Source organism: Narcine bancroftii, chromosome 1, assembly GCF_036971445.1.
Source record: "Narcine bancroftii isolate sNarBan1 chromosome 1, sNarBan1.hap1, whole genome shotgun sequence".
NCBI lineage: Eukaryota > Metazoa > Chordata > Chondrichthyes > Torpediniformes > Narcinidae > Narcine > Narcine bancroftii.
In genome coordinates this window covers 340,664,986-340,680,824 of record NC_091469.1, presented here as the reverse complement: position 1 = coordinate 340,680,824, position 15,839 = coordinate 340,664,986, and the positions used below count along the sequence as shown (strand labels likewise).

Sequence of the window (15,839 nt, the reverse complement as noted above, 5' to 3'; positions counted from 1 at the left end):
ACCAATTAAAAATGGTTCACCTTTAAGGGTATATCCAGCTTCTATTGCACTGGTAAACCTGCACCAAATGTCATTAAAATGCTTCTCTATCTTTTAAAAAAAATTCTTCAGGATTAACTGGTGGCACCAAACACTGCAGTCATGCAAGCTCAGCTTTCTGGTATGCAAGTTCAAATTATTTCTATTATGTGGATGCAGATCACAGGGTGCAAAGAGGTTTTACAGAATATCAATGTAGTCAGGATGTCATTCCTCCAGTAGATCATTCATATTGCCAGGAGCCATACTGGTTGGGGAGGGTGGGGGGTGGTGGTGGAAGTGTCAATATCCCACTTTCGCTTAATCGATACCTGTTAACCAACCAGGCCAAGTTGCTGCTGCAGTTGGGTCTTTTATAAGGAAAATATTTCTAGGTCATTCTCCATAGCCACCACAGTTTTACCCACCATCGGCAGCCTTTCACCAGCCATGCTAAGGTCACTTGGCTATGACTGATGGGACAGAAAAGAGCAAAGAGAAGACTTTTGCTGAAGGGATTATACAAAGGTGATTAGTTGACACATCTGTTTTCGAGCAGCTTTTATAGAGTCAAAGAGAAATTCAGCACAAGAAATCTTTGGCCTTCCGAGACCATGCTGACCACCCTACATTATATATAATTAATAACTTTGCACATTGCAGTACCTCTAACCAAATTCAATCACTTACCCACTCACCAAAACACAAGGGGCAATTTACAAAAGGGAATTAACCTCCCAACCTGCATGTGTTTGGGACACGGCAAGAAAGTAGAACACCCAGAGGAAGCCCAAACAACCACAGGGTAATATGCGAACTCCACATTGAACCTGAAAGTTTCAGATTCAAGGAGACACCTCATTCTATGGCTGTGCCACTGTGCTGCCCTTCCAGAGATGTGTCGGTAAAATTATGGAATATATTGGAGGTCAAATGTGGGCTCTTCTGCATCTCACCACCATTCCTGGAATCATCGTTGAGTCAATGTGTTCTGAAACCTACTGAACTGAGGAGCAGGATGCACATTGTATATGGCCCCTCATCTTAAAATCTTTGTTAGAAGACCATCAGGATAAATTGTGTATAGGCTCTCACTTCTGACGTTTGCAACACTGCTGACTGCTGACAACTCACTCTACTTCCCAATACACCACATGCTGTGAGCCTGGCTGGATATTAGGAGTTGTGCTCGACTGAAAGGTGAATGTAGCAGTGGGACCAGCACTCATGGCCAGGCTGGTGCATCGTGATCTAACATTGGGATGTCAGAAAGTGAGTCACCCATCACAGGGTATTCAGTCTTTAATCTGCTTTGGCAAGAGGATTCTTCAGTCAGAAGGTTGTGAATCTGTAGAATTCATTGCCATGTACAGTTGTTGAGGTGCAGTCATTGGGTATATTTAAAGCAGACATTGATAAGTTCTGGATGTGATAGTATGGGATCCTATCACCTCTGTATATATTTGTATATAGTGCTAATGATTGGCTGAGAGCCGTAGCCACACCTACTGGCCAGGTCATAAGGTGCTGCACCTAACCAGATCCAGGTCAGTCTGGACTGGTCAACCTCGATGTACTACATTCCAGTCTTTTGGTAAATCGTAGCGCATCAAATGATTCAAAGACTTGTAGATTCAAACCAAGGCATTTATGGATGTCTGGGACTGGTAAGTCTGCATTCGAGGCATCGGGAGTTTGGATGAGTGGGTGGCTGGGGTGAGGATATTGGGGGTACAGGTGGGCAGGCAGCCAGGGTGAGGGTTCACGGTTGGGTCATCGTGAGCTCTGGAGTTCATGTGGCTGGGGCAAGGGTCTGCAGTCGGGGCTTCAGGAGCTGATAAGTGGGCGGACGAGGTGAGGGTACGTTGTTAAGGCTCGGATGGGTGGGCAGTAAGGATGTTAGGTGCTTGGAATGGACAGGAGGTTGGGGCCAAAAATAGGAGGCTGACCTTTAGACAGGTCATCTGGAAAACAGGCAATTTTTGTGCCAAGAAGGGATAAACTAATACTTTCTTTTAAAAAATATTTATATTGAGTTTAACACATAGCATAAATACATAATTCATTTGTATACAAGAAAGCATAAAAAGCCAATGACAAAAATAATAGATAAAACTACTTCAATATTGCTTAAATACCTCAAAAACATTTAATTGAAATGATCTATGCAACTATGTCAAACCCAATTTTTGAAATAACTTGAATAAAATAAAGAAAAAGAAAGAACTAAAAGGGATTGACTATTACACAATGTTAAGAGCAAGGATGTAATGTTGGCACTGGTGGGTCCTCACTTGGAGAACTGTGTACAGTTTTGGGCCCATATTTGAGAAAATACATGCTGGCATTGGAGAGGGTTCAGAGAAGATTTACCAGAATGATACCAGGAATGAAACGGTGAGCATATGAGGATTGTCAGTTCTTAGACTGTACTCGTTGGAGTACAGAAGAACTCTGAGGTGGCACAACATCAAACACAGAGGGCTCTCCAGGACACTGGTAGTTTTGTTTTGTTTTTGTTAAACAGTATAATTAAAATGTTATTAAGTTACATAGTTTTAGTTTTCATATTACGGCCACCGATGGTATAGCCTACAATATTTAATTTTAAAATGTTTCTATTCACATCCAGGAAGATCTGCGGGATGAGCAAGGCGACCAAGGGCTGCTGCAGTGGCCTCGGGATCACGGAGAAAAAGGAAGCGGAGCATGAGGTGGAGGAAGTGCGGTAAGCGAGCAGGGTTCCATGCTAGGCTGAATGTGAACCTCTGCCGCCTGGCTCACCTGTCCATCCTGCTCGCCAATGTCTGCTCCTTGGAGAACAAAATGGATGACAATTGACTCTGGAGATCTGCGTAGTGTGAGTTCAGGGACTTCACAGGAACGTGGCTCAGCTACAGGGTCCCTGATGCCACCATTCAGCTGGACAAGCTCACTTTATTTCAGGCTGACTGAGATGCTGCTCTGTGTGGTAAAGTCCATGCGGTGGCCTGTGCGTTTACATTTAACATGGAATAGTCCAAAAGCTCTGCATGAGTCTCCGGTCACTACTCAATGCTTGTGGAATTTGTGACTGTCAGATGTAGACCATTTTATCTACCGTGGAAATTCACCAGAGTCCTCACAGTTGCAGCGTACATTCCCCCCACCACCCACCCCCCCCACCCCCCAATCTGGGAACTGTATGAGGCTATAAACAAACTGCAGACTGCATACCCTGATGATCAGTGATAACTGATCATTATCACTGGGGATTTCAACCAGACGAACCTTAAGTCAAGGCTACCTAAATTTCATTGCTATGCGGACTTTGCTATGGGAGGGGCAAACACATTGGACCTTGTGTATATGAACATTTCTGAGCATCCCTCCCCACTTTGGATACTCAGATCACATCTCTGTAATGCTGATCCCAGCATACAGACTTCTTATCAGATGCTCCAGACCAGTTCTGAAGCAAGTTAAAACCTGCCAATGGGGGCCATTCATATACTTCAAGACTGCTTTGAGTGCACCCACTGGAACATGTTCAAGAAAGCAGCATCAATCTGGAGGAGTATTACAGTATCAGTGACCAGTAATATTATTAAGTGTTCTGATCATGTCACTGTCCCAAGAGAATCAGAAGCCATGGATGAAGCAAAGGTACATGTGCTGCTCAGGAACCAAGGCACAGCCTTCAGAGCGATGACAAGGTAGCCCTAGCTATTACAAGAGAAAAGCTGTCTAAGGCCATCAGCAAAGCAAAGCGTGTGCATGCCCAACACATTCGTGGTCACTTCCTGGACAGCAAAGACACGCAAAACATGTGGAAGGGCATCCAAGATATCACAAGACCAAACCACCTGCCTGTGCTGGTGATGTATCCCTCCCAGATGCACTGAACTACTTCTACACTCATTTTGAGGTGAAAAATGTCATGGCAGCAAAGAAGACTCCTAAGAACTTAAATTTGCTCATCCTCTCTACCTCTGATTCCCCCACTGATTATTAGATTGTATACCTCTGATTTTCTCTTTCTGAAGTCAACAATAAGATCCTTGGTTTTGGTAACATTGAGTGCGAAGTTATTGTTGGTACACCATTTGGCCAAGTTTTCAATCTCCCTCCTGCATGCTGACTCACCACCCCTTTTTGTAGAACCCTCTACTGTGGTATCATCAGGGAATTTGTCATTGTTGTCGTACAGAGCCACACAGTTATAGGTGTAAAGCAAGTAGAACAGGGGACTAAGAACACAGTCCTGTGGTGTTCTGGTACTGATGGAGATTGTGAAGGAGATATTCTTACCAGTCCTCACTGATTGTGGTATGGAGGTGAGGAAATCAAGGATTCAATTACAGAGTGGGGTGTTGAATCCCAGTTCTTGGAGTTTGCTGATCAGTTTTGAGGGATGATGGTGTTAAATGCTGAATATAGTCAATAAAGAGCCTTCTGATGTATGCATCTTTACCGTCCAGATGTTTCAGAGAATTGTGTAGAGTCAGTGAGATTGCATCCACCATAGACCTGTTGCTATGATAAGCAAATTGGAACAGATCCATTTCATTCCTCAGATAGAAGTTGATATGTTTCAACACCAGCCTTTCAAAACACTTCAAATATTCATATATACAAAAAATCAAACAGACAGATAAATAAATACTTACATATTTCATGTGTGATTTCATAAAATCATGTCTGATAGTTGGGTTTGAGCTGCACTATTCACTCTTAATCCTTCTCACTTGTCACGTTTAAAGCTACATTTAAAATAATGAAGAAGTCTGTGGATTGATAATTGTGGTTTTGGTTTTTGAATTTGTTTAAACACATCTGTTTTCAGGTAGGTCATCCTATAGCAAATTGCTAGTGATTAAGTTTGGAGAGGCTTCCCCCAAAACTCCCCTCATAATAATAGTTATTATGCAATGACGCCATTTTAAACTTATCCACTTGCCAAAAGTATGGGACTTTGGTACGAAATTAATTAGGGCAAGGGAAGTGCTCCCCAAAATTTCCCTGCCTTTGCCTTCATTTACCACCCCTGAGAATCAATGCCATTGAACAATGCCTCACAGGCAAGAAGGGATTCAGGAAAGTAGAAGGTCACACAAGGATGCAAGATGGTTTTGCTAGATATCACATCCTCTGCTTTGAAGCTACAAGTTCTGAGCATTTAAGGGCATATTTTGTGAAACGTACAAAGAGTTTGAAAGGAACTGAGCTTGATTAAGTAATAGATATCCCTCTGGGAATTTCATTGTTGTTGTGCCTTTGAAGAAGTGGATGAATTGGACACAGAGAAGGAACGGATGGCTATACAAAAAGCAAGCACGTAGACAACAGCAGAATGCCAAGTACTCTGCACACTACAGAAGTCCTGTCCTATAGAATGTTTAAGGAAAGGCCAATTTTAATGTGGTGATTGACTTGTTCTTTTCCACCTTCCTTGAAAGCAAAATCTGAAATTGTTGGAAACACTCGACAGGTTCAGCAGAGAGAGAAGCTGCCAAAATGTAAGATCAATTACCATATCGTAAGTGCATTGATGTCAGAAATATAGGTGCAGCAGTGGGAGGGCTGTTAAAGTTGCAGGATTACAGAGATCATGAGGGAAGAAGTTGGAGAAAAAAAAAGGAGTGCCTGTGACAGCATATCGGCTGGCATCAACAAATTAACAATCACTTTAAAATCCAGCAGTTAACAAGAGAAGTGTCATGGAGTCTAGAGACTTAAAGCATAGAAACAGGCCCTACAGCCCAACTTGACCATGCTGACCAAGTTATCTACACTAACTAGTCTTAAGCCTATGAAATTTAAAGTTTTCCTGACCATTTTGGTATTTAACTATTTTAAAATTAAAATTAGGCATTCAGCAAACAATTTTGGTCCACGAGTCCTTGCCTCCAAAATTACACCCAATAAATCTACATCCTCAGTAGTTTTGAACGGTGGGAAGAAACCGGAGCGCCTGTGGAAAACTCATGCAGACACATGGAGAATGTACAAACTCCTTATAGACAGCACGGGATTCGAAACCTGGTCCCGATAACTAGTGCTGTAAAGACATTGCACTAACTGTTGCACCAACCATGCTGACCTTGAACTATTGTGCCTATTTCTACCACCTCCTGTGGCATTCTTTTTATATATCCATGACCAATGGATTCCCCTCAGGTCTCTTTTAAATCTTTTTCCTTTTACCCTCTGTGGTGATATGTAATTACACCACAAGGTCACCAGGAGTCATCCCATTGACCTTGTATATAAAGCAGTCCAGAGCTACAGTCTAGCCTTCCAGGTTCGTCTTGCAGAGAGACAAGACCTCTTAGTGTACATATTAGTTTATTAAAACTATCTTATACTTGCACTGCTGTTGTGGTTATTGTCAGTCTTCTTTCTTCTTTCTTCTTTGGCTTGGCTTCACGGACGAAGATTTATGGAGGAGTAAATGTCCGTTTGCAGGCTCGTTTGTGGCTGACAAGTCCGATGTGGGACAGGCAGACATGGTTGCAGTGGTTGCAGGTGAAAATTTGTTGGTTGGGGTTGGGTGTTGGGTTTTCCCTCCTTTGTCTTTTGTCAGTGAGGTGGGCTCTGCGGTCTTCTTCAAAGGAGGTTGCTTCCCGCCGAACTGTGAGGCGCCAAGATGCACGGTTTGAGGTGATATCAGCCCACTGGCGGTGGTCAATGTGGCAGGCACCAAAAGATTTCTTTAGGCAGTCCTTGTACCTCTTCTTTGGTGCACCTCTGACACGATGGCCAGTGGAGAGCTCGCCATATAACACGATCTTGGGAAGGCGATGGTCCTCCATTCTGGAGACGTGACCTACCCAGCGCAGTTGGATCTTCAACAGCGTGGATTCGATGCTGTTGGCCTCTGCCATCTCGAGTACTTCGATGTTAGGGATGAAGTCGCTCCAATGAATGTTGAGGATGGAGGGCTTCCACCAGGCGTTCTAGGAGCCGTAGGTGATGCCGGTAGAAGACCCATGATTTGGAGCCAAACAGGAGTGTGGGTATGACAATGGCTCTGTATACGCTTATCTTTGTGAGGTTTTTCAGTTGGTTGTTTTTCCAGACTCTTTTGTGTAGTCTTCCAAAGGCGCTATTTGCCTTGGCGAGTCTGTTGTCTATCTCGTTGTCGATCCTTGCATCTGATGAAATGGTGCAGCCGAGTTAGGTAAACTGGTTGACCGTTTTGAGTTTTGTGTGCCCGATGGAGATGTGGGGGGGCTGGTAGTCATGGTGGGGAGATGGCTGATGGAGGACCTCAGTTTTCTTCAGGCTGACTTCCAGGCCAAACATTTTGGCAGTTTCCGCAAAACAGGACGTCAAGCGCTGAAGAGCTGGCTCTGAATGGGCAACTAAAGCGGCATCGTCTGCAAAGAGTAGTTCATGGACAAGTTGCTCTTGTGTCTTGGTGTGAGCTTGCAGGCGCCTCAGATTGAAGATTGTCAGTACAATTTAATAAACTAATATGATAGCTACTAGGATGGAAGCTGCTTCTGCTCCAACTCGCATCCCCGACCACTTGGAGACTCTTCCTGAGGAATGGAATCCAGGGACGACTAGCATGCACATGCTTCCGAGGACTGAGACGGCGAGGAACCGCTGTACTGGAATCATGGTGGAATGCAGGGAAGACCACAGAAGTATGATAAGGCAGGTAAGAAACAGCCAAGAGCCCTGCCTGCCCGTGGGATCGCCAGTACAGGTGCTGCCAACCCTAAACCCCGGTCCGATCAGAAAGGGGCCACTACAAGTGCCGGTGGAAGGATCTCCACAAGTCGTGCTCCTGATTGCCACGTATGTGCAGAATTCCCAACCACTCCAGAGCCAGGGAAAGCAGACACCGTTACTGTCACTCCCCCAGCAGCAGTTTCCCCAGTACCACGGAGACCTGATGCTACCGCTGGGATGCCCCCTAAGCCCGCTGCAAATGTCCCAAAGCCAGAGACTCAGCCAACAGCCCCAAGCACCCAGGTTACTCCTCCAGCAGACACAAACCCCACAGAGGCTCTACCAGCAGCTCCCAGTACCCCAGGGTCGACCCTTGCAACACTTAAGGGACCAGAGACTGCGGTTTAGCCATATGCTGCAACCAGACAGGCTGGAGCTCGACCCCAAAAATCCCAGAGCCGGCGCGCACTTTGGCTGCTGGTAGAGATGCTCTCTGAATTATGTGGAGGGTGCTGAAGCATCAGATAAAGAGCTATTAATGCTGCTGTTATCCCAGCTGGGAGAACACCCTTACTCCCTTATACAGGATGCCAGGTCCTACCAAGAGGCAATGAGCATTTTACAGAGGCATTACAGTAAGGGGCATAGTGAACTCCACTCCCGGTACAGACTCATGACCAGGTCACAACAAGTAGGGGAGTCTGCCAGAGACTTTATAATCTCTCTGAAAGACCTGGCGAGAGGCTACAACTTTAAAGCAGTATCAGCTCAGGAGTATGTGGAGGACCTTATTAGGGACAGAGTTGTTGAGGGCATACGATCCACTGAGATGAGACATCAATTGCTGGAGAAAGGATTGGTGGGTATAGATGAGGCAGAGACTATTGCAGAAGCTTTAGAAAGCACCAGGAAAGAATTGGAGGAGTACTCACAGGTCCCTGGGGCTTGGACAAACGTCACACTGCTGGACTTTCTGGTCCCAAGAAAAGAAAAGTATGTTGCCTCACAGGAATTCACAGCAGCAGCAGCACCTTGAGGGTCCCAAGTGCTTTTTCTGTTAACAAAGAAAGCACCCCAGAGCCCTCTGCCCTGCCAGAGAAAATGTCTGTTCAAACTGTGGAAAACGTGGCCCATTCTCATGCTAATGAGAGGCGGGAAAGCTCTTCTTTCTCCACAGACAAACAGAAGAAGAAGAATGCCATGTACAGTTGGCCATCTTGGTCAAATGCTACAAAGCAGAGGATACAGTCTTCAGGAGATGAATATGACACCGAGTACTATCGGATGGAAGGACACAAAGGACACGCCAGACTTGCTTCCCTATGCATGAATCAGGCGAGTCCACACAATTTATCTGACGCCACTGTGTGCATCAAAATTAATGATGGAGGGTAAATTGCTTAATAGATAGTGGAAGCATTGACCAGGGGTTAGTCAACCGCCTTGCCCTCCCCACATGCCCGAATGAGCACCAGATCCTGTTAGCAGCCAGCAGCCTTGCGGCTGAGGTAAAATAGTTTTGCAGGGTTACTCTAGAAATTCAGGGCACAAAATACAAAGGGTTCAAGTACTAGTACTAGTACTCCCTCACCTCTGTGCCCCGGTACTATTGGGGTTAGATTTTCAGTGCCTGTTAGAAAGCATTACAATAGTGCACAACAGGCCTCACCCCCCACTACGCCTTACGAAGAAACAAGCCTGTCTGTCCTGAACATAGAACCCCCTCCACTGTTCACACACCTGACCCCAGAATGCACATCAATAGCCACAAAGAGCAGGAGGTACACCCCGAGGGATAGAGCCTTCTCTAGGACAGAGGTCTGCAGGCTACTACAGGAGGGCATTTTAGAGCAGAGCCCCAGCACCTGGAGAGCCCAGCTGGTTGTAGTAAAGTCAGGAGAAATCTGTGCATGGTAGTGGATTACATCCAGACAATCAACAAATTTACACAACTAGATGCCTACCCCCTGCCACACATAGCAGACATGGTCAACAACATTGCGCAGTATAAGGTGTTCTCCACCATAGACCTGAAGGCAGCATACCACCAACTGCCCATTAGAAACAGCAATCGCATTTACACGGCATTTGAGGCAGACGGCAGGCTGTATCAATTTCTGCGACTTCCCTTCGGTGTCACCAATGGAGTGTCCCTGTTTCAGAGAGAAATGAACCGAATAGTAGATGAGTTCCAACTGAAAGCAGTGTTCCCCTATTTAGACAATGTGACAATCTGTGGCCACACTCAGGAGGATCGTGACACGAATTTAAAACGTTTCTTCCAGGCAGCCAAAGAAAGGAACCTAATGTACAACAGTGACAAATGCGTCTTTAGCGCCAGGAAGTTGCCAATCCTGGGCTACATAGTACAGAATGGGGAAATCAGCCCAGACCCAGGTCGTATGCACCCTCTCCTAGACCTCCCAGTGCCACACACACTGAAAGCACCAAAAAGGTGTTTGGGGCTGTTCGCTTACTATGCCCAGTGGGTCCCCAACTACGTCGACTGGACCCGCCTACTTATAAAAGCCTCAATTTTCCCACTGTGCCCAGCAGCCACCAGAGCATTCAGGGTCATTAGGGACCATATTGCTAAAGCTACTATGCGGTCCATGGATGAGTCAATCCCATTTCAAGTAGAAACAGATGCATCCGATGTGGCTCTGGCAGCCTCCCTAAACCAAGACGGACGACTGGTGGCCTTTTTCTCGCGAACCCTACAGGGGTCAGAAGTAAGGCATTCAGCAGTAGAGAAGGAGACCCTAGCCATTGTGGAATCAGTAAGGCACTGGCGACATTTTTTGGGGTGCAAACACTTCACCCTCACCACGGACCAATGGTCTGTGGTTTTTATGTTCAATAACCAGAACAGGGGGAGAATTAAGAACAACAAAATCCTGCGCTGGAGGATAGAATTTTCTACATTTAACTACAAAATTCTATACCGCCCCGGGAAACTCAACGAGTCCCCGGAAGCAGTGTCTAGAGGCAATTGTGCCATCCTTAACCACACGTGCCAGTTGCAAAACTTGCACAATGAGCTGGGCCACCCGGGGGTCGTTAGACTGTTTCACTTCATTAAAACCCAAAACCTCCCATCTTCAGTAGAGGAAGTGAGGTCAGTGAACAAGAGCTGCCCCATCTGTGTGGAATGCAAACCACAATTTTACCGCCCAGACAAAGCCACCCTGATAAAAGCTACCAAACCTTTTGAGTGCCTCAGCCTCGATTTTAAAGGCCCGCTCCCGTCCAATAATAGAAATGTCTATTTCCTAAACATAATAGATGAATATTCCCATTTCCCCTTTGCTATCCCATGTTCTGATGCATCAGCAGCCACTGTTATAAAATGCCTCCAACCCATCTTCAGCATATTTAGGTACCCGAACTACATACACACAGACAGGGGTGCTGCATTCATGAGTGCAGAAGTACAGCAGTACTTGCACGAGAGAGGGATTGCTACCAGCCGCACTACAAGTGACAATCCCAGGGAGAATGGACAAGTCAAAAGGGAAAATGCCACTATCTGGAAAATGGTCCTCTTGACTTTAAAAGCAAAAGACCTGCCTGTTACTAGATGGCAAGAAGTGTTGCCAGAAGCCCTACACTCTATATGTTCTTTGTTGTGTACTTCCACTAACATGACCCCACATGACCGTATCTTTTCTTTCACAAGGAAAGCCATGACGGGCACAGTGCTGCCTAAATGGATGATGACACCGGGACCTGTTCTCCTCCAGAAGCACTGCAGACCCCACAAAGTGGACCCGCTGGTGGATCAAGTGGAGTTGAGGCACGCAAACCCTCAGTACGGCTTCGTCACATTCCCAGATGGAAGAGAAGACTCGGTGGCCACCAGGGATCTCGCGCCGGCCGGATGTGTGAACAACGCGGAGGAAACACAGATGTCTACGGATCAACAAGGAGCGCAGCAGCAGTCATTAGAACAGTCGTCCATCGAGTCACCCCAGAGGACGACACCACCCACCCCGGAAATCAGGACCCTGGGTATGCCTGCCCCACAAAATATCACCACCCTAGACTTGATGGCAGGACCTAATCCCATACAAGAGGATCCCCAGCCCACACGGCCACATGACCAACTAATACTTCCCACTCCCACACCTCCACCAAGAAAGGCTGAAAGGCAGACCACACTCCCACCCCTATTCCCACTACCGAGGAAGTTCAGAAGGCAATGAAAGCCACGAAAAAGTTTGGACTTATGAACTTACAAACAAGGGAAGGAGGACGGGGGGGTGGGGGGGGGGGGTGGGGGTGGAGAGATAATTTTTTAGGGGGGGGTGAATGTGGTGATATGTAATTACACCACTAGGTCACCAGGGGTCATCCCGGTGACCTTGTATTATAAAGCAGTCCAGAGCTACAGTCTAGCCTTCCAGGTTTGTCTTGCAGAGGGACAAGACCTCTTAGTGTACATATTAGTTTATTAAAACTGTCTTACACTTGCACTGCTGTTGTGGTTATTGTCAGTATACCCTCTTTGCCCTCTAGTTTTATACACCCCATACCCTGACAAAGATGATGAATATCTACGTTATTCATCCACCCTCATGATTTTGTAAACATTTATAAGATCCTCCTCAGCCTCCTGCACAACAAGGTGAAAAGTTCCAACCTATTCAACCTCTTCTTATCACTCAAGCCTATCAGTCCCTGTAACATTTTTTGTAGATCTTTTCTGCATCCTTTCCATCTTAATCCTCTTTACAAGAGTTGGGTAACCAGAACTACACACTATATTTCGGAGGTGGTCTCACCAAGATGTTTATAATTATAACATGATGACCCTACTCCTGTATTCGATGCTCTAACCAATGAAAGAAAACACTTCAAATGCCTTTCTCACTGCCCTACTTACATGTATCAGCACTTTCATGGAACTATATACCTATACCTCTTCCAGGACCAGATTGTTCACCACCTAAGTCCTGCCCTGGTTTAACCATCCAAAGTGCAACACCTTGCACTTACCTAAGTTAAATTCCACCTGTCATTCCATGTCCCATTTCCCCAGTTTATTTGGTTCTTGTTGTATTCTCAGATAACCTTCTTCACTGTCCAGAGAAAGGAGAGAGAAAGAAGAAGCAAAAAGAAATGGGGAGAAAAAAAAATCAGCCACATCGGTGGTGAGATTTTCTTTTTAAATGTGGTTTCTTTAAATTTCGATACAGCAAGAGCATCAGTGTGTCTGAAATGTGGATAATGTGCTGGAGATCAAATTCACATGGAGCACTGTTGGACCAATGCAGGAGACCAATAACAGATTCATCAAAGTTGAAGTGGGATGGAGAATTAAACTAATGGGTGATGAGATATTTAAGGTCATCCATAAGAGGTCTGGGAAATCTTAAGCTTCCAGTGTGTCACTTTAATTCTTCATCCACATGCAAGCTCAGGGAGCAGCATTCCTCTTTCCTATCAACACATTGCATCACTCAGGACTTACCTATAAATTTAGCAATTTCAGGTAATTGCCTTCTTTTCTCCATGGGCACAGCTGTCCTTGCTTAAAGTTATCACCATTGTCCCTCCTCTCTCTGAAACCACTTGCAGCCTTAACAACCCCTGCCTACTGTGCTTTTTTCATGTATTTTTTTTCACACCAGAAGCAGTAAATGCTGAAATGCCAGCAGTGCTTTAGAATCACTAAAGGTTTGGCAAGGAAAACAGTCAGATACAGGTTATACTTGTTTTAACCATCCCTCATAAAACTTTATGCCAGGGACACTCCCTTCACTGGTGTCAAAAACATCTTTGGAAGTTTATTTCTTGTGTGCACCTAATTCTCTGTGTGTTCTGTATTCTGATGGCTTGAAAAAGGTTTAGAAAAACTTTAAGACTTTAATTTTTCATTTTGTTTCTCCCTATTATATCCTTGCTACTTATCGTCTGCTGCAACATTCTTCACATAGTGAAGTGCAGCCATTCTCAACTTTTTTTTTTTGGCTATGGCCCCCTTAGGATCCTGTTCAAAGTTTATAGGCCCCCTTCCCTTTGAAGCAGTTGTTTAGCTGATTTCTTCCATAGTTCTCTCCTACCAGTAACATTAAAAAAATATGATTTCATCCGTGGTCCCCCTTTAAATGTTTGTGGCCCCTGGGGTGGAGGGAATAAAGGTCCATATCTCCCCTATTGAGAGTGCTGGTGAAATGACTCTTGCTCACCAACACATGGATCAATAATGTTATTGTCTTTAGCAGGAATGCCACTACATCCAGTGCAACCCCTTGCACTTACCTGGGGTGGAGGGAATAAAGGTCCCTATCTCCCCTATTTTCTAAGTAGACAGTGACTGAATACAAATGGAACCCAGAGAGATCAAAGAATTCTCAAAGAGAATATGGTGTTACACAACTTTGTTATACTTTGTTTCCACTTGTTACATAAACCATGGACTGTTCTGACACCACAAAAGGACTGCCTGCACTGTTGTAGCATTGTTTTTTTTTTCTCTTGCAACATGGCAACTGCTGTACAAATATTTATACTATAGTAGTTTCTTCATGCAGTACCTATTTGGCTACAGCAAGTCAGAATTTCAATGCATATGTACATTGTACAACATATATGATAATAAATTAATCATTATTTCAAAGTTCAGATTTATGGTCAGAGTACAAACATGACATCACATACAACCCTGAGATTCTTTTTTTTCTGCTGGCAAGGCATAATTTCTACTTGTAGGTAGCGGAAAAACTACATTCAAGAAAACATGTATACAAAAAAAGAGAAAAGTAAACAAAAAAAGTTAACAACCTGTGTGTGCAATATAGAAAAAAATATTTATTAATAAATAATGTGTAAAGTAAGAGTCCTTACTGGAGTTTCTCCAGTATTGTGTTTTTATGCCCTTAAATAAGTAAATGATTGAGTTTGCTGTTTAAGAGATTGATAGTGAGGGTTGGTAACTGTTGGACCTGCTAGTACGAGACTAATGGCAGCAACGAGAACAGAGCGTAGTCTGGGTGGTGTGCATAGAACATTACAGTACAGAAAACTGACCTTTCTCCCCTTCTAGTCTGTGCCGAACTATTATTCTGCTTCATCTCACTGACCCACACCAGTCCATATCCCTCCATACACCTCTCATTCATGTATCTCTCCAAATTTTACTTAAATATTAAAATTGTCCCGACGTTTATTACTTCAGCTGGCTGTTCATTTCATGTTCCCACTTCTCTCTATGTGAAGAAATTTCCCCTAGATTTCTCCCTAATCTTTTCCCCTGTGTAGTGTGTGTTGAAAGAACCAAAGACTTGTTGGTCCAAACCAAGGCTTTTATTAACTAAAAGACTGGAGTACATAGGTTAACCAGTCCAGAATGACCTGGTCTGGCAAGGAGCAATCATTTAAGACCTGCCAGTAGGTGTGGCTACACTCTCAGCCAATCACAGTCATCTGTACATATGTACATATACACATTGGTGATAGAATCTGTAATATCACACCATGTCCTCTGGTTTGTATCTCACCAAACCTCAATGTAAAAGCCTAGTTGCATTTACTCTGTTTATATCCCTCATAATTTTGTGAACTTCTGTCAAATCTCTCCTCATTCTTCTATGGTCCAGTGAATAAAGTCATAACCTGTTTAATCTGTCCCTGTAACTCCTAGTAAATATACATCCTAGTAAATCTTCTCTGCACTTTTTCAATCTTATTGATATCCTTCCTGTAGTTAGGTGACCAAGACTGTAAACAATACTCCAAATGTGGCCTCACTAATGTCTTTCCAACTTTACCATAACATCTCAACTCCTACGCTCAATATGATTTATGAAGGCCAAATGCCAAAAGCTCTCTTTACAACCCTATATACCTGATGACTGCTGCTGCTCTTCAACGGCAGCGTTCCATGTAGATTTTCTCGATGGTGGGGAGAATTTGCCTGTGATGTACAGAGCTGGGTCCACTACCCTTTTTGCAAGGCTTCCTGCTCAGAGGTATTGATGGCCTTGTGATGCACCCAGACAGGGCACTTTCCACCACACACCTATCGAAGTTTGCCAAAGTTTCCAATGTCATACCAAACTTCCGCAAACTCCTGATGAAGTAGAGGGACTGATGTGCTTTCTTCACCACTACATGTTGGGTCCAGGAAAAGTCCTCCAAAATAGTGATTCCTAGGA

General features: G+C 44.5%; 1 long non-coding RNA gene across 2 annotated transcripts in view; it reads right to left on the bottom strand.

The window, feature by feature from the left end:
- Positions 1–14,011, bottom strand: part of LOC138752342 (uncharacterized) — a 90,059-nt gene extending 76,048 nt beyond the window's left edge. The window contains exons 1-2 of one of the 2 annotated variants that reach the window (XR_011350545.1): positions 13,945–14,005; positions 4,668–4,760 (exon numbers count right to left, since the gene is read on the bottom strand). This is a non-coding gene — a long non-coding RNA (uncharacterized lncRNA). Of the gene's footprint in view, positions 1–4,667; positions 4,761–13,944 lie in introns of both variants that reach the window. The other variant, XR_011350540.1, reaches the window with a different exon arrangement.
- Between the last annotated feature and the right edge of the window lie 1,828 nt (positions 14,012–15,839).